Source organism: Triticum aestivum, chromosome 1D, assembly GCF_018294505.1.
Source record: "Triticum aestivum cultivar Chinese Spring chromosome 1D, IWGSC CS RefSeq v2.1, whole genome shotgun sequence".
Lineage (NCBI taxonomy): Eukaryota > Viridiplantae > Streptophyta > Magnoliopsida > Poales > Poaceae > Triticum > Triticum aestivum.
This window is the reverse complement of record NC_057796.1, coordinates 463943229-463957269: the sequence shown is the minus strand read 5'-3', so window position 1 is coordinate 463957269 and position 14041 is coordinate 463943229.

The following is a 14041-nucleotide window of genomic DNA, read 5'->3' as shown; positions in this document are numbered from 1 at the left end:
GGTGGTGGAGGCAGCTGACGACCATGACGGCGGAGCGTGTGCTCGCCGGCGTCAACGGTGGCACATCGAGGGTGCTTGGCGGTGGCGTGACGGGGGTGCTTGTCGGCGTTAGCGGTGGCGCATCGAGGGTGCTTTGTAGAAGTACGGGTGGTGGCTGCTCTCGAGGGGATCCAGATTCAAATCCCGCAACACACCAGTTGTTGCGGTGGGAGAAATCGCAACAATCACTCAGTTGCAAAAATTAGTCTAGTTTTTCTTTTTTGATACAAAAAACTAGTCTAGGTTATCCGTTGCTTTTAGCCATCTCATTAAAATGTGATCCAACGGCCACAGAGATGGCGGACGCGCACGTCATGTTCCGTTGGGTGATCCCAATCATTTCCCTTAATCTTAACAACTCAAGAAGATTATGTCGGATCCCCTCCAGAAAAAACAAAGTCTCCAAGATTGTAGCAAGCTGAAACGGAACAGCCTTGTCCGGCGGAAACGTAGGCATAACTGAAACTTCCCAAGTGCATGCTCAGTCGAGATCCCTAATTCACCATGTTCCCTCGCCGGCGCCTCCCGCCACGGCCTTTACGGTCTCCGGCCACGGTGATCCAAGATGACGTACGCACGACGCCTCCTACTCCTCCGGCAAGTACGTACGTACTCTCTCCAACGAATCTCGATCGGTCCTTCTGCTTTAGGCGTGGTTTGTTCTTATTTGGAAGGTTTAGCTTCCCCCAAACCTCAGAATTCCTCCCCGCAGAGCACTATGTTAAACAGTTTCAGCAAATATCAGATGATCCCCGCTTCCTTAATAGCTGGGCTGCACTAAGTTTTTATTAACTGGTTCTAGAGAATTCATAGTTTCTATTAATTGAATTTCATGAACAAACTGGGATATAATTGCGACTTACAGCTCCACTGCGTTGCAGATGGTAGACCAGAGGCTTCATCAGCTGAGACAAACAGCCAACAACAAGGCAATATGTCTCGAGATGCCCAACAAAATTGGGAACAAGAACTTGTCTGCGAGGAACTCCCACAGGTATAATATTCTCGATGGCCTAGAATTATTCTCGACGGCGCTAGCACATGAATACATGGCGTGCGTCTAGGGTAGGAATTTGGTGCAGTAATAGCAATTTCTCAATGCTATTCAGTACACATCCGTTGCAGTTCTTGATGCAAAGTTCATGTACGGGCGCTCCGCCACGCAAGCTCGCCCCGCCTCCAGCGCCGGCCCCTGAAGCGGACCCGGTGGCTGAATTTTTTGAAGGCGCAAAGAAGACCCTGACGCCCCCGCCCCGAACCGACGACCAAGCCTCAAAGATTGACAAGATCATTGCTGCCAAGCTCGACAGGCCGCTCACCTTCACCCAGGAAGACGGCGAGGGCACTGATGAATCCCTGGACCTGGGGCCTGCCCTCTCTCTTGCATGCCACACCCCCCAGGTGGCATGCACGCACGAGCTGCAGCTGGGCGAGGTCACCCAGAAGGTCACGGAGATGCAGCTGCTCGGTGAAGAAGAAGAACAGGAGACACAGCCCCTCTTCACCCCCCTGCCCCGCGCGGTGATCGGCAAGCCGCCGGTCCGTGACAAGACGCCAGCCAGGGCTCGAATCACCCCGAAGCCAACCAGGCAGAGTGCTAGGTAGGCCAGCAACCCCTCTACGGTGCCGGTCTCGCAGAGGGCCACGCTACGCATCGTGCACGGGCTGGGGATCCTTGGCCCAAAGGAGAAGATGACGGCTCAGGCGGCCGAAGCTCTCATCCGCCGTTTCGACGAGCCGCTCTCGGACACCGACATCGCTGCCATTGCCAAACTCTCCCGCCTCGATGCCCGCGCTCTCAAAGTTATTGCAGGGGCCCAAGACGGTGAGGCCCCAGGACCATCCGCTGCACCATGCCAGTAGTCTCCACTAGTGTCCCTCGTCGACGACGGCCAGCCGTGTGCCTGGTGAAGTTAACTTTAGTTATGTATCTGCAACCTTGTAACAGTAGCTGCAGTAGGAGGCTTAGTGTTTGCCGGCGGGGTTTTGGGCCTATTGGTGGCCGCCGGCAACCCCAGGATAGATGGATGGTGTACTCGTTTTTCCCTTCAATGATCCCCAGTCGTCGATGGTTCTACTTCCGCTTTACACCTATAGTTTATCTCATGAGCACCCTTTCCTCTGCCAATGGATAGCACGCCCTGCCCTATAATGAGGCTTAAACACGCCGGCTCGGCGCTCTGTAATTTGTGAGGCTGTGAGCACGCATAGGCTAGCTATTCTATGTCTCCAGGAGACAAAGATCGAGAACTGGTCGCCAACGATAGCAAAGGAAATCGGAGGGAGTAGACTAGATGATTGCGTCGTGCTACCTGCCAAGGGAACACGAGGAGGAGTCGCCATTTTCTGGAACTCCGACACTGTCTCCGTTCAAACCCACGCGATAGGCCAGTTCTCCATCACGGCTAAAGTTAGTATAATCGGAGCCCAGGAATACTTCTGGCTGACAACGGTCTACGGGCCAGTAGATGAGATACGCAAGGATGATTTCCTTGCCGAAATCGCTAGGGTGGCTCCCCAGCCAGGAGAGGCCTGGCTGATCAATGGCGATTTCAACATTATATATGAGGCTAGGGACAAAAACAATAGCAACATCAATCGTAGGATCATCGGCAAGTTTAGAGCGGCCATCGATGCAAGGGGTCTACGTGAAATCAAATGCAAGAATCGCTGCTTCACTTGGAGCAACGAGCGGAGAAACCCGACCCTCGTCAGCATTGACAAGTTCTTCTGCACGATTGCATGGGAAAGCCTCTTCCCAACACACCTGCTGCACGCCGCATCCACCTCTTGCTCCGACCACTGCCCATTGCTGCCTGCTGCTGCAGCAGCCCCTCGACGATGGGCAAGGTTCAGATTCGAGTCCTTCTGGCCTCGGCACCCACACTTCCATGAAACAGTAGACAGGGCATGGAATCGACCCACGACACAGCGCTGTGCTTTTGCTAGACTTAACACTAAGATGACTCGAGTGGCTAAGGATCTGAAGATTTGGAGCAAGTCGCTGTTCAGTGACGCGCGCCTCCAGTTGCACCTTGCTTCGGAAATCGTCCTGAGATTAGACATAGCACAGGAATCTAGGCCCCTCTCTGATGATGAATTCCATCTGCGAAAAGCCCTTAAGCTGCGAATTTTAGGCCTGGCTGCAGTAGATAGGGCCCGAAAAAGGCAGGCGTCCCGAATAACTTGGCTCCGGGCTGGCGATGCACCGGCTGCCTTCTTTCAGGCAAAGATTAGCTCCAGAGCCCGCAAAAACTTCATCCATGTGTTACACAGGCCAGCGGGGACAGTCACTGCACAGGAGGACAAGGAGAAGCTGATCCATGATCATTTCCACTCCTTGCTGGGCTCGACGGCGCCACGGAGTGCCACCATCAACTGGACCGCACTCCAATTACCACAAATCCACGGTGGTGGCCTCGACAACCCTTTCACAGAAGAAGAAGTGTGGCTTGCGATCAAGTCCTCCCCGGCCGAGCGATCGCCGGGGCCGGATGGTTTCTCCGGCACCTTCTACAGATCCTGTTGGGCGCTGATCAAAAGCGACATCATGGCGGCCTTCTCTCAATTTTACAATCTGGCTGGCAGAAACTTCGCCATGCTCAACACAGCCCTAGTAGCTCTCCTACCAAAAAAAGATGGGGCGTCCACCATTAGTGATTATAGGCCTATTAGTCTGATCCACTCCATCGCCAAGCTTATTTCCAAAGTCATGTCGATGCGGTTGGCCACGGTCATACACACCCTCGTCTCCCCAGCTCAGTCGGCTTTCCTTCGCACCAAATGCATCCATGATAGTTTCCTGTACGTCCAGAATTGCGTCAAAGCTCTCCACAGAAAAAAGACCCCTGCACTACTACTTAAGCTAGACATTGCCAAAGCTTTCGATAATGTGTCCTGGGAGTATATCCTTGAGCTGATGCAAAAGTTGGGGTTTAGTGCCCGGTGGAGAGACTGGATCGCTCTACTCCTCGCCACCTCATCCTCATCCTTCCTCCTCAACGGCTCGCCGGGCCGCAAGATCATCCACCGTCGAGGACTCCGGCAAGGAGACCCCCTATCACCCTTCCTGTTCATCTTGGCGATTGACCCGCTCCATCATCTCTTAGAAGAAGCCACATCGACAGCTTCTTGCCCCCCGCCCGGCAGAGAGCTCAAGCTTAGAGTCAGTTTATACGCTGACGACGCTGTCATTTTTGCAAATCCAATACAGCAGGAGATCGATGCGCTACCAGATATTCTTCGAAGCTTCGGCGAATCCACGGGCCTTCATATAAACCCCACAAAGTCATCAGCCCTACCCATTAGATGCGACAACGTCGACCTCGAGGTCGTGTTGCAGAATTTTGGAGGAGCAATAGGCACCTTCCCAGCCACCTACCTAGGCCTCCCAATCACCACTTCTAGATTAAGGCTAGTGCACCTACAATTCATCATAGACTGTTACCTATAGCTAGCCGGAGGATTCTTGTTAGATGTGTGCTCAGTGCCATGCCAACTTTTGCACTCACAGTTCTGTGGATCCCCAAGAAGCTACTGAAAGATATTGATAAGTGTAGGAGGAAATTCTTGTGGAAGCAGGAGGAGGAGATCACTGGAGCTAGTTGCAAGGTGAACTGGCCGACAGTGTGCACGCCGACCATGCATGGAGGCTTGGGAATCCCTGATCTAGAGCGTTTCAGTCGCGCCTTGAGACTGAGATGGCTCTGGATTGCTTGGACAGACCCTAGCCGCCCTTGGCGTGGCACCATGCCGCCATGCAACAGTGAGGACATGGCCCTGTTTGCGGCTGCAACAACAGTGACAATTGGCGATGGTTCGACGGCTCTGTTCTGGCACTCCCGGTGGCCTAGAGCCTGCATCCTTGCCGCGGCATACCCGGGCCTCTACAACCATTCCAAGAGGAAGAAGCGGATCGTTCGTGAGGCGATCAGGGATGATACCTGGATAAAGGACCTTAGGCACGGGGACACACTGGTTTTGTTGCCGGATTTCGTTCGACTACATCGCCAGATCACCACAGCTGCAACGGTGTTCAGCGATGGCACCCAGGATACCATCCGATGGAACCAGGATGCAAAGGGACAATACACAGCAAGATCGGCCTACGCGATGCAATTTCAGGGCAGGCTACGATCAACCATGGATGATCTAGTCTGGAAGACATGGGCACCGGGAAACATCAAATTTTTTGCCTGGCTGCTGATGATGGATCGTCTGTGGACAAACGACCGCCTCCAGCGACGGGGTTGGCCAAACAACTATTTCTGCCAACTGTGTGTTCGCAGCCTTGAGTCGGCACACCACCTCATATGGGACTGCCCCGCCGCCCTTGCCGTCTGGCGATCGGTGGGGTGCAGGGGAGGATGCTCAAACCTCCTCCCGACCGACTCATGGATGACCTCCAGTCCGATTCAGATCATGCAAAAGATGGTTCAGGCAACGCCGATGGCTTCCAGGAAAGGGGCAAAAACCATTATCCTCCTAACTTGCTGGGAAATCTGGAAAGAGCGAAATGGCTGCATTTTCAAGGGCAAGCAACCAGAGCCAGGTGACATCTTCAGGGCCATTGACAACTCCGTTCAACTCTGGCGCCAGGCCGGAGCCATTGGCCTGCAGAGCCCCTTCTGGGATCCGCCATGAGAAAAAAAGTTTTGCCTCTCTTTTCACGGCCGGAAAATCCGGTCCGTTGTTGTATGATGTACACCTTTTCCTGTACTTGGTCCTAGGACCTGAACCCCCTCATGTTTTTCTCCCACTGCTTCCTGCTAATGCAATGAAAAGCCAGCAATTGCTGGATCTTTCAAAAAAAAGATTTTCTTGTGTTTGCCGTCAGCTACTAGCTTACAATTTAACTTTTGCAACTTGTTGTCCTTGGTTCTGCAGGACATCCTACACCATATACACTCCCTCTTGCTGGTGCGAGACGCTGCGCGTGTTGCTTGCGTGTCCCGTGGGTTTCTACGTTCCTGGAGATGCTATACAAAACTCATACTCAACGATGATACACTCGAGTTGACTGACAAGAAATTTGAGAACAGAGAACCATATATCATCAACAAAGTTGACCAGATTCTTGAAAACCATCACAGTAATGGGGTTAAGGTGGAGACGCTTAAACTTGACCTTGGCTCTTGCAGAAACATCAAAGGCTCCTGCGTGGACAGGTGGCTCCAAATCATCCTGAAGTCTGGGATCAAAGAACTTGACTTGTGTATGCCTATGTTCATGAAGGAAAAGTATAGCTTCCCGTGTTCGGTTTTCTCAGACGAGGAAGCTGCAACTTCAATCCAGACTCTTCGCCCCTTCGATTGCCATCTTCATCCCACGTTGACACTTAGCCACTTGCAAAGATTGACACGTTTACAATTGTCTTCTGTCCGCATTACCGATGAAGAATTAGGGCTCTTGCTCTCGAGAACTTCCGCCCTGGAGCGGCTGGACCTCTTCTCTTGCAGTGGGATAATTCGCTTGCGAATACCTTGTACGCTTCCACAACTCAATTCCTTGTGTATTATCGAATGCCAAACGATGCTCCAGGTGGTAGAGATCGATGCTCCAAATCTCTTCTCCTTCCGTTGCGGCAGTATCCATTATGATCGGACCCAGATAGAAATCTCCACCAGGAATTCTTCTCAGCTTAAGAATGTAAATTTGGATTGCATTCTTCTCTGCCATGCTCGTGCCAGGCTTCCATCCGTTGCAGGAAATGTTGAGAGGCTTACCATGCGCTCTTATGATGAGGTATGCCCTCGTGTACTATATATATTGTCAACCATAAAATATCTGTATGTATATAACACTTTTATATTGGAACAAACGAACACAACGTTAATCTTGGGATTTTTTTCTTCTACAGAATGTCAATATTCCAATGTTGCCATCCAAGCTCCCCTGCCTCAGGCACTTGGAAATCATACTTGTATCAAGAACGGTCATATTCCCAAGAGATTACATCTTATCTCTCGTTTCTTTTCTTAATGCTTCTCCTACCTTGGATACTTTTATCCTGCGTGTAAGTTGATATCCATATCTCTCGGAGCTATATATGTCTCTATGTTGATGTATCACACTTGGCAATGACTTAGGGGGATTATGGCATCAATGTTTATGTTACATATGCGTATGCAGGTGCAACATTCCATATTGTACTATCTTTTTGTTGAAGACCGCACTGGTGATGACGATGAGGATGACAATGACGATGACGGTGGTGATGATTTTTTATTTTTCGAAAAGGGGGTTCTCCCCGGCCTCTGCATCAGGAGTGATGCATACGGCCATATTATTAACAAAATAAAAGGTCTCACAAGGTTCCAAAATCTCCAACTGAAAAAAATAAACAGAAGACAGCTCACACAGAGCTAAAGAGGCTAGACACACAGACTAGCCAAGATAATATGCCACAACCGGCTGGCTAAAGATAGATAGGTAAACTAATTGCCTATCCTATTACATGACCGCCATCCAAACCGGTTGAAGATATCCCGAGCTACCATCTCCCAGCGGATAGATCCAGTAACCAAATGCTCCCTGGCCTCCGTCGGAGTGAGTAGCGACCATGAACGGACCACAGCCGTGGCTCGGAAAATAACCTGCAAAAAGTGAATACATGATGTTCTGTTAAAAACCAAATCATTTCTGCAAGTCCAGATAGTCCACAATAGAGCACAAACTCCAACACGAATATGTCTCGCTAATTCAGGCTCAATCCCAGTTAGTCATGTCCCAAATAACGTGGTGACGGAATTCGGTGGAATAATGTTAAAAGCAATGTGAACCGTGCGCCAAAGTACTCTGGCAAAAGGGCAATCAAAAAAGAGATGCTTAATCGTCTCATCCCGATCGCAGAAGCTACACCTCGTAGGTCCTGTCCAGTTACGCTTAATCAAGTTATCCTTGGTTAAAATAACCTGTTTATGGACAAACCACATAAACACTTTTATTTTCAAAGGAACTTTGACAGTCCAAACATGTTTGGAGGTAGGAATATAGCTCGAGTTAATTACATCAATATACATTGATTTAACTGTGAATACTCCAGACCTAGTCAGCTTCCAGCGTAATTCATCGTGTTGTTGAGTAAGATGGACATCCATTAGTCTCCGAACAAGATGGAGCCAAGCTTCCCAACGATTGCCCACTAACGACCGTCTGAACTGAATATTAAGGGGGATGGATTGAAACACCGTAGCAACGACCACCTCCCGTCGTTGAACAATGCGATACAAAGACGGATATTGTGGTGATGATGACGGTGACGATAACGGTGACAACGACGACGATGGTGGTGGTGGTGGTGATGATGACGACGACAAAGACGACGATGACAACAATGATGGTGATAATAATAGTGATGGTGATGATGATAATGATGACCATGACGACAAATATCCGAGGTCGAAGATGGAGTGTCGACATGACCACCTCAAGCGGGTGACAATCACGGGCTTCCGACACTCCCTGATCGAGCTCACCATCCACGTCCTCAAGAACGCACCATCACTCGAGCGCTTGACGTTGGACACAACAAATGGCTACGATAGGAGGTTAGATGGCATTGGCAAGTGCCCCGCCTCGACGGAGATTGGCAAATGCTTGTACATGAGCAATACGGCTATCACACAAGCTCGTATAGCTGCGGGGTTCAGCCGCAGATGCATTGCACCGAGGGTTCCCTCGCATGTTGAATTTGCGGTTCTCGAGCCCTGCAGCCGATGCCATACCGGCAACCGCCGGCGTTAGATTGCTGCCGGTGTGATTCTTCATCATTTTCTATATCAAACACAGGTCCGTCGTACTGTAACACATGTTTTGTCTACCGAATAGCACGCCTACTGTTTAAAGTCTGTCACCGCAATGTTGAACAATAATATTTCCATCCTGTGAAGCAAGCTTGGACGACCTTTTCTTATGGTTGGCTTGCTGAAAACAGAACGAAAACTGCTGCCATCGATACCTGCTGCAACTGGGGGACCGGATCTGGGCTCTCCTCCCCCCACCCTTCCTTCCCCTCCCCCTTTTCCTCTGGTCCGCTCGCTCCCCCCCCCCTCCCTGCCCGTGCGGTGCTGGCGGCGGCGGGATGGCTTCTCCCGCGCGCGCAGGGGGCCCTCTGACGGCGGCGGCGCTGCTCGGCCGACAGTGGTGTGGCTCGGCGACGGCGATCCCGTGGGCCACGATTGCCCTTGACGCGGCGACGTGGCCGTTGGTTGCGAGTGGCGTGCTGGCGCTGGCGGCGCCCGCTCGGCCCAGATCTGGGCCCTTTTAGGCCCGATCTGGGTTGGGGCGGGCCGGCGGCTTGATGCGCGGCAGCATTTCCCCTGGTGGTGGTGGCGAGGCGTCGATGGTCTGCGAGCGGTGCAGGCTTCGTTGGCCAGCGTGCTGTAGCGTGGGGACAGGGGCTGTTCGGACCCATTTGTGTCCGGCCGGGCCATCGGGGCTTGGCAAGCCCTTGTCGCCGCGTCCGGTCGGCTCCGCGAGGGCGGTGGAGGTTTTCCCCTCCCACCGGTCGAGTTGCGGTTGCTCCCGTGGCCGTTGTCTCCTTTCCCTCCCTCCAGGTCTCGTGTTGGCGGCCTTAGTGAGACGGAGATGTTGGTTCGGTGACCGTGGTGACACAGGCTGGTGGGCGGTAGGTTGGGTGGTGCATTACGGAGGGTCCGGGGTGGTGGTGGTTGTTTGGTATCGGGAGAAATCCCTGGCGGCTCGTTCGGCACCGACGTGGTGACGCCTGCGGGCGCCGCCGGACCTTCCTGAAGGGCGTCGGGTATACCCCTTCCCCACTGCTCTCCGCGTACCGTTGGAAACCCTAGGACTTGTTCGGACAACAGCGGTGGCGCCATCGCATTCCTTGATGAAGGTGTTACTTGGTACGCGACGCTCTGGAATGTTAGGAACGCGGTGATACTTTTCCGGAGGGTGCAGCGGTTGCCGGTCTTCGTCGCTTAGTTGATCTGCCGGTGTCGGCATTTGTTTGTCTTTTCTTTCTCTTGTTTTTTTTTTTGGGGCTTGTTTGTGCTGCGATCCCAGTGAGTTGGATGTATCGGATGGTTGTTTTATAATATAAAGCGGGGGAAATCTTTATCGTCATAACTGGTGCAACTTCAAATGCAAATCAAGAGAGGCCAAAAAGAATGTAGCGCAGTGTGGCAGGGTATCGAACCCGGATCGACCACATGACAGGCGGAAATATTTACCACCATACCACATGGACCTTGATTGAATTTTCAATTAGCAATTGTTTTAATCGAGTAAACCCTGAGAACTCTAAATATTTTCCATGATTGGAACTGGTTTAAGGTGGAAACGGAAACGAACCACAACCGCTGTTTCCGGCGTAAACATAGGCACAATCTGAACTTTCCAAGCGCTGAGGCGAGATCGGCATGTCCAACTCCCCCTCTCGTCGGCCTTGTCCGTCCCGGTCCACGGCGATCCATGACCCCGCCGTCCTCACGAGACCCACAGCCCCTACGCCTGCATGTATGTATCTGCACTCTCCAACCCATCTCGGTTCTTCCGCTTTAGGCGAAAGAATCGTGGGCCTAGGAAGTTCAGTCGATCAGATCTCGAAATCCAAAATTCATCCACGTCAGGCAATAACAGTTTCCCAGAAAACCTAGCTGCGCTAGAGCTCCAGATTATCCAGCGCTTCATAACCGGACTGACTGTTTGTTTGGGAATTTCAGTTTTCGCCCACCAAGTTTTTATGGGCAAATAGCTCCCATGCGACGTTGTTGAGTTGAATTGTCTCTCATGCGACATCGTTGGTTTAAATGGCTCTCATGCGACATCTGCGTTGGAAAAAATAGCTGCCGTGCGACACTGCTGCCTAATCCAAAGACACATGTTTAAAACTCGAATCAGGTGAGCGGGACCCACAGCGTGGGACCCACTAACTTATCCAGCTCAGCATTGGTCAGGTGAGCGGGACCCACAGCGTGGGACCCACTAACTTATCCAGCTCAGCATTGGTACAAGAGGACACCGAGCCGTGCCCCGAGCCGTGCAGCACCCGAGCCCATCCTCCCCCCCTCCCCGACCGTTGTTGTTCTTCTTCTCCGGCGACGACGCGCAGTAACGCCGTTTCGGGCCGCGACCTAGCAATGTCGAGCTCCGCTTCAGCCTCCCGCCGCTCATGGCCGCGCTATGGCGCAGTGCCCATGACAAGGTGCCCTGCATGCCCACGTACCGCACCCCTGAAGCGGCTAGTAACAACGACCGACAAGAATGGCAACCTTGGGCCGGAATTCGTGAAATGCGAGAGCAAAGCAGAGCAGGGAAGGGTGAGATTTTACTTTTCAATATGCCAATTTTGGTTTTTGTCTCCCAATTTCATATTTGCCCATTTTCATCGGATTTGGGATTTAGGGTTCATCTTTCCGATTTCAGAAATTGAAGCAATGCACCCATTTTGAGTGGCTAGATGAGTACATAGAGCGGATTCAACTGGAGGGTGCATCAGGGGAGCTCGATTTACCGTTGGAGGCGGAGAAGTTGGGCAAGTTTGGATCGGGCCCGTCTGGATCTGGGGCCCCTGGATCTGGCAATTCCATTGGGGGCGCCCATTCCATTGGTGCTACTGTGGGGGATGCAGGAGTGACGGTAGGGCTGAAGAAGCGGAACAAGCAGATGAAGAAACTCATCGAATTGCAGAAGCAGGGCAATTTGATGGGGCTGATGGCCGGACTTTTTATGTTTGTGTAATTGCTCTCGCATTTGTTTATGTAATGATAATTAGTTGTAAGTGAATAGATTAGGCATCATTTGTAATCGTAATGATATGGATGTTCGAATAAAAGTGTTGCGCTGTACGAATTCAGCATGTCTTCTCCACTCTGTTTCGGCCCGTTTTTTCAGTTCTTTAGTTCGTCATCAGTTTCAGTTTCAGTGGTAGAGAGAGAAAAGGAAAAAAAGGTACGTCCACAGTTGCCTGAAAAGGCCAGGCCCATATAGAAGTTAGGCAGGGCCGAATAAAACATATCCAGGCCCATTGATAAAAGAAGTGTAGCTAGTGCAAAAAAAAGTGCACACGGTCATTGACATGATATATCTTTTCGGCTTTAGGTTATTTCACAATTTTAGAGTTTCCTGCGGTCACCTTTTTTGAGATAACTCATCTGATAATTATTTGAGCTATTTTTATGCACAAGCGATTGTGTCCGATGGTAGGGTCCCGTGTTGTTTCGGCTAAAACAAAAGGTTGGTTCTAGTTAGCAGTCTAACTTGCAGTCTTTGTGAACCAAAAAAGTTGCACTTGTTTGGTTCTAGTTTATTTCAACCAAGCACCATTTTTAAATTTTTTTGATTTGTGCTATGGTGTTTTCAAAGTTTTTACTCGTGTGTTTCAACCGAAAAAAGTTGTGCCCCTCTCAAAAAAGGAAGACATCTAGTGTGCCCCTAGTAGCATCTCCTTATAACATATAGAGGGGCATCCCCTTACAACATATAGTGCATAAAACATAAAAGGAAGATAATTAACTAGACACGTGCTAACAACAACTTTTATGATTGGATCATGTTTTAGTGCATTTTTTAGTTCACATGGCCACATAAATAAAATGCAATGGAGAAACTTTAGGCCCAAAAAACATTAATAGATAGCACGATAGAGGGGCATCGGGTAGCCTAGTAGCATCCCCTTAGAGAACATATAGAGGGGCATCCCCTTACAACATATAGTGCATAAAACATGAAAGGAAAATAATTAAAACTAGACATATAGCTAGAAGACACGGGCACACACGCCCCAACCAACACAACACAAGCTAGATAGATAGAAAGACTCGCACTCGAACAACTCCTTGGTCCCTCCTTAGCCGGCGCCCCTCACTCGTCGTTCTCCGGCATCTGGTAGGGGAGGGTGTGCATGCCGTTGGGGTGGGGGAAGATGTGGTAGAAGTTGGTGAAGATGTTGTAGGTGGTGAACGCGATAAACTCGCATCTGGTAGGGGAGGGTGTGCATGCCGAGGAGGTGGTGAGCGTCGTAGGGGTTGGTGAAGGTGACGTAGAGGCCGATGACGATGCCGTTGGCGTCGCCATCGTACTGCTCGTGGAGGTGGAACATGGGCGGAGTGCCCGGAGGGAGGTGGCGGTAGCCGGCTTGGAGGAAGAAGCGAGTCAACTCTCTAGGGCCCCTCCACCTTGAGATGGCCCACACCCTCAGGCTATTCTCGACGATGACTCCGGCCGGGTACTCCCTCTCCGGCACGGTGCGAGGGCGACGGTAGGTAGGGCCGTAGAACTGCATGGTGGCTCGAGTGGTGGATTTGGCTCGAAAAGAAGAAGCGGAGGAGGCCTGAGAGATGAGTGTGAGAGGGATGAGGAAATGGTGCCCTTTTATAGCCGCGTTGTAGCCGTAGTCAATGTACACGATGCCTTCGATTGTTTTCTCCTCTCCGTTCGTGCTGGCATAAGTAATTGCGGGAATTAATTCAAAAACGGCGGGCAGAGCATCCAAAGAGGCACGGGCGGCACAGGCGAGATGCATCGTTTCGTGGACTTGCATCGGCGGACGCCGCGTGGGAAACAGGCCCGTTCATCCGCGTGTGACACTGAAAAAGGAGCTGCACCACCGACGCGTCCGTCCCGTGTCTCAGGTTCGAACATGCATTTGTTAAAATAGCTTAGATGCGACGTACCTATACGCTGCGCCCCTGCCGCTGCTTTACTGCGTCGATGCGTGCATGCAAGCCCGCATGCAAATGGCTAGGCTGTGTCCCAGCGTTCACAGGCACAGAATAGCTAGGCTGCAACGCCGTTGCATGGCATGCATGGGACAAGGATGGCCCACATGTCAGTGACCCTCTCGCATGCAGCCCATCCCCCCTCTCGACGGCCGTGCGCACGCACGCCAGGCTCTGCCAGGCCCGATCCGCTCGGCCCAACGGTCACTAAGATGCTCCCCCGCTCAACGTTATCTGTTCGTCAGAGAAAAAAAATGGTGGCCAATCAGATTGGAGAATCAGGGGTCCCACGGATCGCCCCCGCGGAATCCTTCTAGAAG